This window comes from Mobula birostris, chromosome 4 (assembly GCF_030028105.1).
Source record: "Mobula birostris isolate sMobBir1 chromosome 4, sMobBir1.hap1, whole genome shotgun sequence".
Lineage (NCBI taxonomy): Eukaryota > Metazoa > Chordata > Chondrichthyes > Myliobatiformes > Myliobatidae > Mobula > Mobula birostris.
The window spans coordinates 51,643,233-51,658,984 of record NC_092373.1 but is presented as its reverse complement, the minus strand read 5'-3'; the positions used below and the strand labels follow the sequence as shown (position 1 = coordinate 51,658,984).

The 15,752-nt window shown below is 41.0% G+C and overlaps 1 protein-coding gene across 10 annotated transcripts in view; it reads left to right on the top strand.

Annotated features, from left to right (window-relative positions):
- LOC140196330 (inactive N-acetylated-alpha-linked acidic dipeptidase-like protein 2) overlaps positions 1–15,752 on the top strand; it is a 993,804-nt gene that overhangs the window by 834,643 nt on the left and 143,409 nt on the right. The gene's annotated exons all lie outside the window — the stretch shown is intronic.

Genomic DNA, 15,752 nt, shown 5'->3' with positions numbered 1-15,752 from the left:
CAGGAAATCAATTTCTTGTACAAGTGGCTGAGTTACGAAAAAGAACAAAAACATTTTATTACCTTAATATGTAATGAATATAGCTATATATTGGGGAACGAGCTGCAGTGTATTGTGAGAATTCTGTGCTTAAAGTTTAATGTTTTAATAACCAGTTAGCTGCCAATTGACAGAATTTGAATTGGGTTTGCTAATAGATTCATGCATTGGTTTAATATTGCATTGAATAAATGACACGTCGTTTTGCCTTTATAATCTCAATCAAGTTCCTTTTTATGATTCTGTTAATAGCTTTGCAACATCAAGGATGGGGTTTATAGCTTACCAAATCTCATTAGTCATGACACTGGGCCTGGTTGTGCATGACCCAACCTGGACTCATCACCTGCTGCGCCAGTCGGTCTGCCTGGAAATTTTCCAGATGTACAAGGCCAAACAAGCCGCCTTCTATAACTAAGAAGTGTCCTATGAAGTAGAGTATACCCTGAACACCCAATGGACTTTGGGAGCTTAATGCTGTCAAAAGTCTTTGAGCTATTTTTAAAGGTCTCTGATAACTTTATTTAAAGATTACCTGAATAGTTCTAGATCCTCTGCAACTGGATCCTAGACTTCCTGACTGGGAGACCTCAGTCAGTCCGAATTGGTAGCAGCATCTCCAACACCATCACACTGAGCACGGGGGACCCCCCAGGGCTGTGTGCTCAGTCCACTGCTGTTCACTCTGGTGGCCCATGACTCCGCTGCAACGCACAGCTCGAACCACATCATCAAGTTTGCCGATGACACAACCATGGTGGGTCTCATCAGCAAGAATGATGAGTCAGCATACAGAGAGGAGGTGCAGCGGCTAATGGACTGATGCAGAGCCAACAACCTGTCTCTGAATGTAAACAAAACAAAAGAGATGGTTGTTGACTTCAGGAGGACACGGAGCGACCACTCTCCGCTGAACATTGACGACTCCTCCTTAGAGGTCGTTAAGAGCACCAAATTTCTTGGTATTCACCTGGTCCCTCAACACCAGCTCCATAGCAAAGAAAGCCCAGCAGCGTCTCTACTTTCTACAAAGGCTGAGAAAAGTCCATCTCCCACCACCCATCCTCACCACATTCTACAGAGGTTGTATTGAGAGCATCCTGAGCAGCTGCATCACGGCCTGGTTCGGAAATTGCAGCATCTCGGATCGCAAGACCCTGCAGTGGATAGTGAGGTCAGCTGAGAAGATCATCGGGGTCTCTCTTCCCACCATCACAGACATTTACACCACACGCTGCATCCACAAAGCGAACAGCATTGCGAAGGACCTCACGCACTCCTCATATAAACTCTTCTCCCTCCTGCCATCTGGCAAAAGGCACCGAAGTATTCGGGCTGTCACGACCAGACTATGTAACAGTTTCTTCCCCCAAGCCATCAGACTCTTCAATACCCAGAGCCTGGCTTGACACCAATCTACTATACCCTCTACTGTGCCCACTGTCCTGTTTATTATTTGTTATTATTTATTGTAGTGCCTGCACTGTTTTGTGCACTTTATGCAGTCCTGGATAGGTCTGTAGTCTAGTGTAGTTTTTGTGTTTTTTTCTTACGTAGTTTTTGTATTGTTTCATGTAGCACTATGGTCCTGGAAAACATCTCATTTTTACTGTGTACTGTACCAGCAGTTATGGTTGAAATGACAGTAAAAAGTGACTTGACTTGATAATGAAAAGTAATATATTAACTACCTCAAAACAATTTTAAAATTTTCAATATACCTTCAACACAAAAAAACTTGTAATAGCTCAATCCCTCACCTGCATTTACTGTTTCTGACAAGGTTGGTGATTAGGCTGAGTGAGCTCAGAAGTCTGGGGCTCAGATAGCTGATGGTTTCCAATGCAACACCTGCTGTAGCCAGCATGGTTTAACCTACTGAGTTTAACTGTTGAATTTACTGGGTTTACTAATGTGTTTGGGGCAAAATCTTATTTGAAACTAATTTGTAGAGCTCTTCAGAAGCAGCCAGCACCAGTTCTCTCTTCACTGGTATGAACCTCCAACCACATTTGGTGTCTACTTTCAAATACATTGAATCTTGTATCCTCCTTTTAATATGGGTATAATTCAGAGTGGTGTAACAATACAGACCACTCATACATTTGGGGAGATTGGTCAATCAGAACGAGCTACTCAAGTGCAAAAAGATTTGTTTGCTTTTTTATCGACTACACTCTTTTTTACTCAACATATTTAATATACTCCTGCTTTACCTCTTGAGTACTATACTCCAGCATCCTCTATACTCCTCCTCCAGTGATTCTCCTGACACCTGCTGCCTTTACCTGACCCATGCCTCCTCTGTTGCATGTCCAGGGCCTCAGTATCCTGTTCATATAACAGGAAGATGCAGACTTGAGCCTCTTGCTTTCCTAATGTACCTTTGCCCACAAACAACCTGCACAAACCAACCAATTTTGTGGCCTTATGTCTCATACCATCAAAATATGCCTTGCTCCAGTTTAGAGGTGAAACATGTGGACAAATTCTGTCCCTTTCCATATCTATTTTGAAACTAATGGAATGATGGTCACTGCTCCCAAAGTGATCTCCCACTGTCACGTCAGTCATTTATACCACCCTGTTTTCCAAGAGTAGTAAGGCAGAGGAAACTTTACTGAATGCACTTAAGAAACTCCACCCTATAACAAAATCCGATCCTATGATAACCCTATGATTCTGACAACTCTCCATACTTGATAAAACTTATTTATTGCCCATTTCACCGCTGGCGTTTAGGGCAGCAATAAAGGTCCTGCATCTCTGGTGGTGTTCAGGGCTTCCTTCCTCTTGGTTTTCACTACTGTCAGTCATGCAAGACTCAGGAATACCATCACAGATGTAAAAGTAATCTTCATTGCTGTTTCTGTAACTATTTTGTTTTACTTGTCAGGGTTATTTGCCCTAAGCTGAACCCCCAAACCTGGAGGACCAGTAGACCACTATTGGTCTGGCCTCTATCCTTTGACCTGTTTGGCATGAGTGACCCTACCAAGATTCAAAGCATAGAACCCTGACCTTCACCAAAATAGCTCTCCAGGTCATTCAGGCATGCAAGTCTCCAAACCCTACAACAAGGTTGTGGGCCTCTTTTAGGATATTGTATATACAATTCTGTATATTGCCCTTCTAATTCTCATTGACTGTTTGGGAGCCTATAGTAGAATCACAACAATGTGATAATGCCTTTTTCCACCGATGAAGCATTATTGGAAGATCCTTCAATAATTTCATCTCTGACTACTGCTGTGACATTCCCCTTAATAAACAATACAACCCCCCCCCAACTCTATCTATCTAAGACATCTGCACACCAGAATGTTAAGCTGCCAGTCCTGTCCTCCCCTATCCATGTTTCTATAATAGCTACAATATCCCCAGTCTCACATAGCTATCTAAGTCTTAAGTTCATCAACCTTACCAGTCAGGTCTTTTGCATTGAAGTAAATACAATTTAAATCAATGTTTTGTTCTTGCTCCTTGTCATTCTTTTGCTTGTCATGCCTATTCAACTTGCTATCATTGGCTTCTGCATCACTCTCAGGTCTTTCATTTGCCTTCCTGGTACTTGGTATCCCATCCCTGCCAATCTAGTTTAAACCCACCCAAATGGCACTAGCAAATCTGCCTGCCTGGATATTATTCTCCCTCCAGTTCAGGTGCAGCCTGTTCCTCTTGCATAGTTCACTTTTGCCCCAGAAGAGATGGAAGTGGTTAAAATAAATCTGAATTGCTGCCCCCTACATGCATTTTACCACCATTTGCCATATACTCCTATTCTTACTCTCACTAGAATATAGGACTGGAGGTGAGTAGAGACTACTGCCCTCGAGTTCCTACTTTTCAACCTCTTCCCTCATTCCCCATATTCACTAAGCAGAACCTGATCCTTGGGTTAGTTGTGCCAATGTGTATGATTTCTGGCTGATTGTCTCACCTCTTGAAAATGCTGTATATTTTGTCAAGGCAGATTATGTATGTTAGTGTATGGCAATAACAAATTCATAATTTTACCAACAAGAATAATGTTAGTACATTAAAAACAAAAATGTGCACTTACAAAACATAGAAACATAGAAAATAGGTGCAGGAGTAGGCCATTCGGCCCTTCGAGCCTGCACCGCCATTCAGTATGATCATGGCTGATCATCCAACTCAGAACCCTGTACCAGCCTTCCCCCCATACCCCCGATCCCTTTAGCCACAAGGGCCATATCTAACTCCCTCTTAAATATAGCCAATGAACTGGCCTCAACTATTTCCTGTGGCAGAGAATTCCACAGATTCACCACTCTCTGTGTGAAGAGGTTTTTCCTAATCTCGGTCCTAAAAGGCTTCCCCTTTATCCTCAAACTGTGACCCCTCGTTCTGGACTTCCCCAACATTGGGAACAATCTTCCTGCATCTAGCCTGTCCAATCCCTTTAGGATTTTATACCTTTCAATAAGATCCCCCCTCAATCTTCTAAATTCCAACAAGTATAAGCCTAGTCGATCCAGTCTTTCATCATATGAAAGTCCTGCCATCCCAGGAATCAATCTGGTGAATCTTCTTTGTACTCCCTCTATGGCAAGGATGTCTTTCCTCAGATTAGGGGACCAAAACTGCACACAATACTCCAGGTGTGGTCTCACCAAGGCCTTGTACAACTGCAGTAGTACCTCCCTACTCCTGTACTCGAATCCTCTCACTATAAATGCCAGCATACCATTCGCCTTTTTCACCGCCTGCTGTACCTGCATGTCACTTTCAATGACTGATGTATAATGACACCCAGGTCTCATTGCACCTCCCCTTTTCCTAATCGGCCACCATTCAGATAATAATCTGTTTTCCTGTTTTTGCCACCAAAGTGGATAACCTCACATTTATCCACATTAAATTGCATCTGCCATGAATTTGCCCACTCACCTAACCTATCCAAGTCACCCTGCATCCTCTTAGCATCCTCCTCACAGCTAACACTGCCGCCCAGCTTTGTGTCATCCACAAACTTGGAGATGCTGCATTTAATTCCCTCATCTAAGTCATTAATATATATTGTAAACAACTGGGGTCCCAGCACTGAGCCTTGCGGTACCCCACTGGTCACTGCCTGCCATTCTGAAAAGGTCCCGTTTATTCCCGCTCTTTGCTTCCTGTCTGCCAACCAATTCTCTATCCACATCAATACCTTACCCCCAATACCGTGTGCTTTAAGTTTGCACACTAATCTCCTGTGTGGGACCTTGTCAAAAGCCTTTTGAAAATCCAAATATACCACATTCACTGGTTCTCCCCTATCCACTCTACTAGTTACATCCTCAAAAAATTCTATGAGATTCGTCAGACATGATTTTCCTTTCACAAATCCATGCTGACTTTGTCCGATGATTTCACTGCTTTCCAAATGTGCTGTTATCACATCTTTGATAACTGACTCTAGCATTTTCCCCACCACCGATGTCAGGCCAACCGGTCTATAATTCCCCGGTTTCTCTCTCCCTCCTTTTTTAAAAAGTGGGGTTACATTAGCCGCCCTCCAATCCTCTGGAACTAGTCCAGAATCTAAAGAGTTTTGAAAAATTATCACTAATGCATCCACAATTTCTTGGGCTACTTCCTTATGCACTCTGGGATGCAGACCATCTGGCCCTGGGGATTTATCTGCCTTTAATCCCTTCAATTTACCTAACACCACTTCCCTACTAAGATGTATTTCCCTCAGTTCCTCCATCTCACTGGACCCGCTGTCCCCTACTATTTCCGGAAGATTATTTATGTCCTCCTTAGTGAAGACAGAACCAAAGTAATTATTCAATTGGTCTGCCATGTCTTTGCTCCCCATAATCAATTCACCTGTTTCTGTCTGTAGGGGACCAGCATTTGTCTTAACCAATCTTTTTCTTTTCACATATCTACACTTCTAAAGTGCTTCACAGGAACAAATACTAATACCAAAGTGTATTCATTACTTGGATATGTGATCAAAGCTTGAGTTAAAGATAGATTTTGCAGGAGGAGAGCGGATGGAGGAAGGCTAAGGGAGTGAATTCTTGAACCAACAGAGGTCAGTTTCGAGGATGCACATGGGTCTCTGGGAGGTGTAATGGAGAAGGGAGAAGCAGGGGATGAGGAAGGGTTATGAGAATTATAGAACAAAAGTACAAGGCATCAGCTCTGGGTGTGATCATAAATGGGACGTGCATCTTTGGAATCAGGCAGCAAAGTTTTGCCAAAGGTTACGTTGATGTAAAGAATGTATAAGACTTCCTGAAAGTGCCAGTCCCATGTGAGGGTTTTGAGCAGCAGATTGATTAAGGTAAGACGGAGACAGGTGAAGTAACCAAGGTAGAAATAGGTGATCATGGTAATTAATGTTTGATGATTCAACTGTTCATTCAAGGATGTTGATATTTGAATATTGGCTTTACGGGTAGTTCTTTAAACCATCTTGCATTGACTCACAACTGAGGAGTTTTGAAAGTTGGATCTGCCCAGGTCATCATTTAAAAAGAACCGTACTGGTTGAGTTCCTATAGTTTCTCCAGTTACTAGATGGTGCTTCTAGCACATTTCCAGGTGTATTCGGTGGCAAGACCAGTATTACAGTCATTATCTTGAACGATTTTGCTCCAAGACTGCAGATAGGCACTAACTTCCAATAACTCCGCAACAACTCAATAAATGGCTTAGTTCAGCCTCTTTGTGCATTATTCACAGATTTGCCAGATTAGATGCTGTAGATTTGCAAGCCCACTGTTAATTATGAACGCACATAAAGCTTGAATGAGGTAAGTTATTTACACAGGATCTCATCATAGCAACATTGCACATACACAGAAAGTGGTGGCTTAATGAGATTTAGCACTTCTCACCTCAGACAGAAAATACGAGGCAGTTCTAATAACCAATGAGTCAAAATTGCACACAAATTGAACCAGATGGTGACCTCATAAAGACAGAAAATCGCCGTTAGTAGAAGAAAGAATGAAACTGAAAATGTCACTATCCTCAGAGGAACAGTGGAACAGATCTAGAGCAAGCACAACAATTATTAGCACCATTGAACAAGAGGACTCGAGTCAATAAGCAGGATGGAACTGCTGAGACCATTTGATATTGATTATTCAGAAACCTTTACATAACAGAGAATAAGGTTTTAACAAAAGGGAATAGAGCTTATGGCAGCTAATTTAATCCTGAGAGCAATGTTGCATTACAATTGCTTTCTGCATTTGTAGAGAGAACTGTTCTGACATGAAGTGGACAGGTTATTTAAGTGAAAGACTTATGAATGTGAGCCCAGTAAATGTTTCTTGCAATTGCAGTGTTATTTCAACAAATTATTTATTCTTGCCTTTGCCCTCATTCACTTTGGCCAGGGAATGGTTGTCCTTTTCTTCTTAAAGCCTCAGTGTATGCTTTGAATGTGAAAGCTGAGGACTAGGCAGGAGACTATGATCATCTAACAACTTGTATTGTAAGCCTGTCCATTGATCTTTTTAAGCCATTGCAGTGCAGTTTCAAGAATCTAATAATGTGTTCATTATATTCCTGACAGCTGTATGCATCCTGTGTATCACTGCTCTGCTGCTGCAGCTTGTGGCTTTCTCATTGGTGTCAAGGAGCCATCCTTGCAGTTTCTCATTGTATAATGGTGGCAATAACTTAAACAACATCATCTTAACTGCTCACCAGGAATAATCAGGATAGAGTGGTTTTGTTTTTATATTAGTAACCTTAAGTCATTAAAATGTTTTCATAAATTTCAAAAGTAATTTCTGCTCATTCTGTTATTAACTTTTCCCACTTTGATGCTATTTGATCTCAGTAAGTTCCTTTCTCTATTTCATATGTTGTTATATTTTCCTTGCTGCCCCTTTCTTAATTTAAACATTGTAACATCTATTTTTTTGTAATTTTGGAGGCTGAAAGGATTTTTGAAAAGTAGATAGCCATTTTAAACAATGCTGACGTAGTGGCATCAGCACCAGACTTCGGGACAAAAGGTCCTGAGTTCGAATCCAGCCGGCTCCCCACACGCTTTCCAACCGTGCTGGGTTACGAGCTGGTGATCTCTTTGGAAACTCACCCGGCAGAAGGCAATGGCAAACCACTGCTGTAACTTGCCTCGTATGCAGTTCCCCACTACGTCAGAGAGGCGTGGAGGGAAATCGTCTGCTAACCGGAGAAACTCCGGATGCGACGTACCTTTCCTTTCCAATGTATGATTAACTTACAGTATTACTATTCACTCAAAAGCCACGTATTTCTTTGTCAGCTCTGATGGATCACCTTGCCTATATTCAGTCCCAAGTCTATCCAAAGGAACCAGTTCTGCCTGTAGATGGCGCTGTGATAAAAGTTTTCAATGTCTCAGATACCACCACATGGAACCTGCTTTCTTCTTCAGGCTGATGCACATAACTGTTGTGAAAGTTCTTAAAGAGTTCAAACATTTTCCCCAATAATAAGAGTTCCTTAACATTTTTTAAAAATACTAATTTGAGAAATAAATGAAAACATGAAAATGTTGACGTCAGGTGAAGTGTCAGAAAACTAAGTGATAGTTTTGTTAGCCACAGGTGAGTTATCAAAAGATGGGATGTTGGCTCACGTTGTATCTTTATTCATGAAGGCCAGCTGGGGTAAGCCACGAACTCTAGGCAGGTGAACCGCATGACAAGTGATGGGAAGGGATATTGAGGTACATGATTTATTTACATGTGGAAAAGCAAGGGCTGATTGGGAATTATTGGTATGGCTTTGTGAGTGTAAAGTAATGTCCTATAAATTTGACTTATGATTTTTGAAGAGATGACAACATACTAGATGGACCTCAGCATGGTTTTTGACAAGGTCCCACATAGCAGGTGGTTTGGGATCGAGCGTGAGCTGGTAATTTGGATACAAAATTGGCTTAGTGGTAGGAGACTGAGTATTATAGCAGAGAGTTATTTTCCCAGAATAGACGCCTGTGACCAGTGTTGTGCTGCAGGAATCAGTCTGTTTTTTTTTGTTTGAAAAAGCTGTAGATGTGTTGTAAAACCTGTAATAAATGCAGGCAAATGATATCGTATGTAGGTAGCAGATGACACTAAAATTGGCAATATGGTAGACAGTGAAGAAGGACGTTAAAAGTTACCACAGAATATAGCCATATAACCATATAACAATTACAACACAGAAACAGATCACCTTGGCCCTTCTAGTCCGTGCCGAACTCTTACTTTCACCTAGTCCCACCGACGTGCACTCAGCCCATAACCCTCCGTTCCTTTTCTGTCCATATATCTATCCAATTTAACTTTAAATGACAACATCAAACCTGATTCAACCTCAACTCAACCTCAACCTCAACCTCAATCAATGTAGATCATTTGGGAAAATGGTCAAGGGAATAATGGATGAAATTTAACTCAAACGAGTACAGAGTGAGGCATTTTTAGAGATTAAACCAGGATGAACTGAGAATGACAAGGCCTTGAAGAGTACTGTTGAACAAGAGACCTTGGGGTACAAGTACATAGTTCTCAGAAAGTAGCCGTACATATTAACATGGTGAGGAAGGTGTATGGTGTGCTTACTTTATTGAGTGAAGCATTGAATTGAAACAGTTGTACAAAACTGTTGCTTAGGCTACACTAACAGCATTATGCAGAGCTCTGGGCTCCACACTGTAGGAAGGATGTGATTAAGCTTGATGGAGTACACAAAAGATTCACTAGGGTGTTGCCTGAGTTAGAAAGCTTGAGTTATCAGGAAAGGTTGGATAGGCTGAGTCTGTTTGCTCTAGAGCAGGGGTTCTCAAGGTCAGATCCATAGACCCCTTGCTCAATGGTGTTGGTCCATGGAATAAAAAGGTTGGGAACCCCTCCTCTAGAGCAAATCAGTCTGAGAAGTAATAGGACGAAGGTTTAACAAATTATGAAATATATAGATAGAGTACATACCCAGTGTCTATTTCCCATAGTAGTGCTATCTAAAATGAGAGGACAAAGGTTTAATGTGAGACCACAGAGATTTTAAAGAGGGTTTGAGGGGTAAATATTTCACACAAAGAGTTGTTAGTATCTTCAGTGAGCTGCCAAAGGATGTAGGAACAGTAACAACACAAGAGGTTTCTAGGCAGATACTTGAATAAGCAAGCTATTGAAGGATATAGAATTAAGGTAATTAAGTGGAATTAGTGTAGACTGGCATGCTGATTGGCATAGATGTGGTGCGCCAAAGCATTTGATTCTATGCTATATGACTCTATGGCTATTTTTTAGACTCCTTAGCAACAAAAATGAAACTGTAGATGTGCTGGAAACGTGAAATAAATGCAGTTAAGTGCTGGAAAAGCTTAGAACTCTGGGCAGAATCTGTGGAGAGAGAAAAACAGAATTAATATTTCCAATCTCTGATTTTTATCAGAGCTAGATAAAGGTAGAAAAATGGCATGTTTTAAGTTGAAAGGAAGATGAAAGATGAAAACAACAAAGGGAATATTTGGAGACCAAATAGTAATGTTAAGGTAGTGGGTAGTGGCTCCATATGTCACTATTACAGGGCGTGACGACCCTGCCTTACACGAGTCCCGGGCTCAGCTGGCTCCGGCTGACAGTACCCGGTATGGACCCCTATCCAGGGTTATGGATCCCACTGCCTTGTGGGTATCTTCGGGAGAAGAGAAGGCTAAGGAGTAAACCCTAACACAAATCCGGAGTGGAGCCCCTAAGGCGGTTGGATGACGTATCACGTCATCTCTCGGCAGCTCCTGCAGCCAAGCTAATGCCAAATGTACTGCTTCGCATTCCTTTGGACCACATCTGCGAGGCCGAGAGGGGGATCTTGATGTCTGGGCAGCCCAGGATCTCCATATTCATCGCCCAGGTCTGCGTCCCAAAACAGGCACATCCATTGTCTACTTAAACAGACGGATCCATGAGTTAGTAATGCGTTGGCTGAGAGAGGATCATGAAGGCTTGTTAATCGCAGCTTGATCTATCTAAAAGTGATGTATCAATACAAAGGAAGGTTCGTGATGTTGCACATAAGCCTATCAATGGATGTTGTATCATACAGCATTTTGGATGATGACATCTATTGCATCCTCCACAATTTGACATCTGAAGCATAGGGCCTACCTGAAAACAGCATGCCATCCTGATTTGTTTGTAGTCCAGCAAAAATTCAACTGGTTTTTATATAAGCACATAAAAGACCTGGTAATAACTATATAATGAAACCCACTACAGGCTCTATAACTTGACAGCCGTGCAAATTAACCTATCCATGATACTGAAAGTGCTTATAATTATTTTTTATGTAATGAAAATACTTGGACCTGTTTTAATATGTGGAATTTGATCTGTTACTTATTATTCTTCCTGACATCACCTATTTGAGTGACTTGCAGAATTTTGAGGTATTATATAGCACTTATTGAAAAGATACTAGTTCAGCGGTTCCGGCACTGCTTTTAGAGGCACCACAGAGTTTGTTTCTGACTTTAGAGACAGCCAGCAAGCATTAAAAAAAAATCTTATTACTTTCATTGAGTTTCCAGTGAAAATAAGGAAACCTAATTGTATTTACCTTATTGCAATACTTCAAAACAAAATCACATTTTTGAAAAAGCATTAAGGAAGTAAAAAATGGATCATTGCTCTAATATATTACACGCCATTTAAAACTATTCTTACAAAATTTAGTCTTTTCTATTATATGTTATCATTTATTTTCCAGCGAGCCAAAAGGTTTCCACCAGTGCATTTCGTTCAGGCAAGAATTGAGACATTTGATGATATATGAACTCCTGCAGTCCTCAGAAAAATTCTGTTCTACTGATTTTTCTTTCAGAAGTAATGTTGAGGATTGCCTTTTCTCATTTTATGTCATCATTTTATTTAAATTTTTGAATATTAATAATACCAGGAATTGCATGCAATGTCTTTCTGATGTATACAGCAAGATATAACTTTTTATTCAACTTGCTCATGTAGCAAGGGCATAAAACGTTTCCCAGTGCACACCAAAGAGCTCCCATAAAACTCTTTAACTTCTTTATCATCAGAATCAGAATCAGGTTTATTATCACTGGCATGTGACGTGAAATTTGTTAACTTTGCAGCAGTTCAATGCAATACATAATCTAGCAGAGAGAAAAAAATAAACAAGTAAATCAATTACATATGTTGAATAAATTACTGTCGTAGCGTGGATGAAATCACTGGACAGACAGAGTCACTGGTAGATACAAAGCAGCTTCTTTATTCGACACAACAAGGTACAGCAGGCATCTTATGGACGGAGACGTTTTTGGTAGAAAGGTCTGATAGCCCAATGTGGGCTCGATATTTATATGTTAAGCACAAAGGCAATCGCTACTTAAAAAGTTATAGACAATGCTTCCTTTTGAAGCTACATACAAAACATCACACCTCCTAACTTCATCCTTTCCTTCCGACGCCAGCATGTCTGGGTTGGTGTCCACAGCCTTTAGGAATGCAAGTTAAATCCACAATACATTTATTTGGCATTTTACGTGCTAACATAGAAGACAATTAATATTTATAAAGTATAGATAATATTGTCTTCAAAACTACAGCATCAGGTCAAACTACAGTATCTGGTGAAACTACGGCACCAAAAGCATCTGTTATTCACACCTTTTTAGGAAGCGCATTGTTGTGGGCTCAATCCACAGTACTTTGTCAAATAGAAGTCTGGTGGCCAAAGTCATTTAAGTGTAAATGAATTATCTACCCCAAAAAACTCACTCTCAATTACAAAAAATGTGCAAAAACAAAAATACTATGTTAAAAAATAAGTGAGGTAGTGTCCAAAGATTCAATGTCCTTTTAGGAATCGGATGACAGAGGGAAAGGAGCTGTTCCTGAATCGCTGAGTGTGTGCCTTCAGGCTTCTGTACCTCCTACCTGATGGTAACAGTGAGAAAAGGGCATGTCCTGGGTGCTGAAGTTCCTTAATAATGGATGCTGGCTTTCTGAGACACTGCTCCCTAAAAATGTCCTGGGTGCTTTGTAGGCTAGTACCCAAGATGCAGGTGACTAGATTTACAACCTTCTGCAGCTTCTTTCGGTCCTGTGCAGTAACCCCTCCATACCAGACAGTGATGCAGCCTGTCAGAATGCTCTCCACGGTACAACTATAGAAGTTTTTGAGTGTATTTGTTGACATGCCAAATCTCTTCAAACTCCTAATAAGTATAGCTGCTGTCTTGCCTTCTTTATAACTGCATCGATATGTTGGGACCAGGTTAGATCCTCAGAGATCTTGACACCCAGAACTTGAAGCTGCTCACTCTCTCCACTTCTGATCCCTCTATGAGGACTGGTATGTGTACCCAAGGCCCTTGGCATTACTAGAAGGTTTTTATTTCAAACCACTATTTACTCAAAACAGAAAATGTTAGAATGTTTGTTTCAAGGAAGAAATTTCCAAAAGAACCCTTTGTCTTCAGACCCCACCACAATTGCAATACTGAATGACCAAATCTGTTACCCTTACCTGACATCATCTAAATCAGACCAGGTGCCATATTTGACTTTGAATTAAGTTTCCAACTCCTCATTCTCCTCATGACCAAATTCTATCTTAATAGTATCACTCATCTTTATCTTTGAAATCCCTGTCCATAAAGTGTGATTTTTCCAAACTTAACATTTCAAAGCATCTTAGAGAAATGCCGCACAGAGACTGGTCCTTTAGCGTACCGAGTTCAATGCCAGCCATCAAACAGGCAATTACACTAAGCCTACATTAATCCCATTCCTTCAAATCCCCTAAGGGTCTGCAATTCACCTGCACATTATGGGCAATTCGTAGTGGACAATTAATCAGCTGATCCACAAGCCTTTGGGATGTGGGAGGAAACAGTAAACCTGGTCGAAACCCACATGATGTCAGGAAGAATGAGAAAACTCCACAGAGACTACATACAGGAGGTCAGGATTAAACCATGATCTCCTGATTTCTGACGTAGCATCTTATCTAGCTGTGCAACTCTGAATGCCTTTTAGCAACCCCCCAGCGTGTGCTCATCCATAATTCCAACTCCACAGTTTGTAATTTCCCAAGGTGCGATCTGATCTTCATTGAGCAGTCATCAATTTTACAATACTGATTCTTGCATTCATATTATACTACAAATGGAATAGATTATCATAGAGTTATTACAGAAACAGGCCTCTCTGTTTGCAGAGTCCATGCGGGCCATTAGGCACACCTGTACACCTGCTCATTAATGCAAGTAAAGAAACTGCTTTGTATCTACCAGTAATTTTCTCCTACGATTTCATTCACACAGCAGCAGAGGGATTGAATTTAAGTGCAGGGAGGTTATGCTACAACTGTACAGGGTACTGGTGAGGACACATCTGCAGTACTGTGTGCGTTTTCTGTTCTCCTTACTTGACGAAAGATATACTGGCTTTGGAGGCAGTGCAGAGGAGGTACACCAAGTTGATTCCAGAGATGACGGGTTGAGACTATGAGGAGAGATTGAGTCACCTGGGACTGTACTCTCTGGAATTCAAAAGAATGACAGAAGATCTTAAAGAAAAAGATAAAATTATGATAGGTACTGATAAGATAGAGGCAGGAAAGTTGTTTCCACTGGTAGGTGAGACTAGAACTAGAGGACATAGCCTCAAGATTTGGGGGATTAAATTTAGGATGGAGTTGAGGAGGAACTGCTTTTCCCAAAGAGTGGTGAATCTGTGTAATTCTCTGCCCAATGAAGCAGTGGAGACTACCTCTGTAAATATATTTAAGACAAAGTTGGATAGGTTTTTGCATAGTAGGGGAATTAAGGGCTGTGGGAAAAATGCAGGTAGGTGGAGATGAGTCCATGGTCAGATCAGCCATGATCTTATTGAATGGCGGGGTAGGCTTGACGGGCCAGATGGCCTACTCCTGCTTCAATTTCTTATGTTCTTATATATCTGATCAGCCAATCATGTGGCAGCAACTCCATGTTAAAAGCATGCAGGCATGGTCAAGAGGTTCAGAGTTATTCGGACTAAATATCAGAATGAGGAAGAAATGTGATCTAAGTGATTTTGAATGTGGAATGATTGTTGGTACCAGACAGTTTGGTTTGAGTATCTCAGAAACTTGTGATCTCCTGGGTTTTTCACAAACAACAGTTTCTAGAGCAGGGGTTCCCAACCTCTTTTATGCCAGGAACACTTACCAGTAACCTAGGCGTCCATGGACGTCAGGTTGGGAACTCCTGCTCTAGAGTTTACAGAGAATGGTGCCAAAAGCAATAAAAAAAACATGCCTTGTTAATGAGAGTGGTTGGGGAGAATAGCCAGGCTAGTTCAAACTGACAGGAAGGTGACAGTAACTTAATTAACCAGGTGTTACAAGATGGTGTGCAGATGAGTATCAGTGAACACACAACACGTCAAATCTTGAAGTGGATGGGCTACAGCAGTAGAAGACAATGAACATAGACAGTGGTCGCTGTATTAGGGACAGGAGATAACTAATAAAGTGGCCCCTGAGTGTATGCTAATCCTGTGCTAATTCCATTCTTTTCATATTTCTCTCGCCTCCCCTTAGCTTTTTATTTATTTATTTAATTATTCTCTCATTTTATATGTACTTATTCATTGATTTTATTTGTTTGTTTGTTTATTTATGTATTTAGAGATCTAGCATAAATCAGGCCCTTCTGACCCAATGACCAGCAACGCCCAGTAACCAACCTA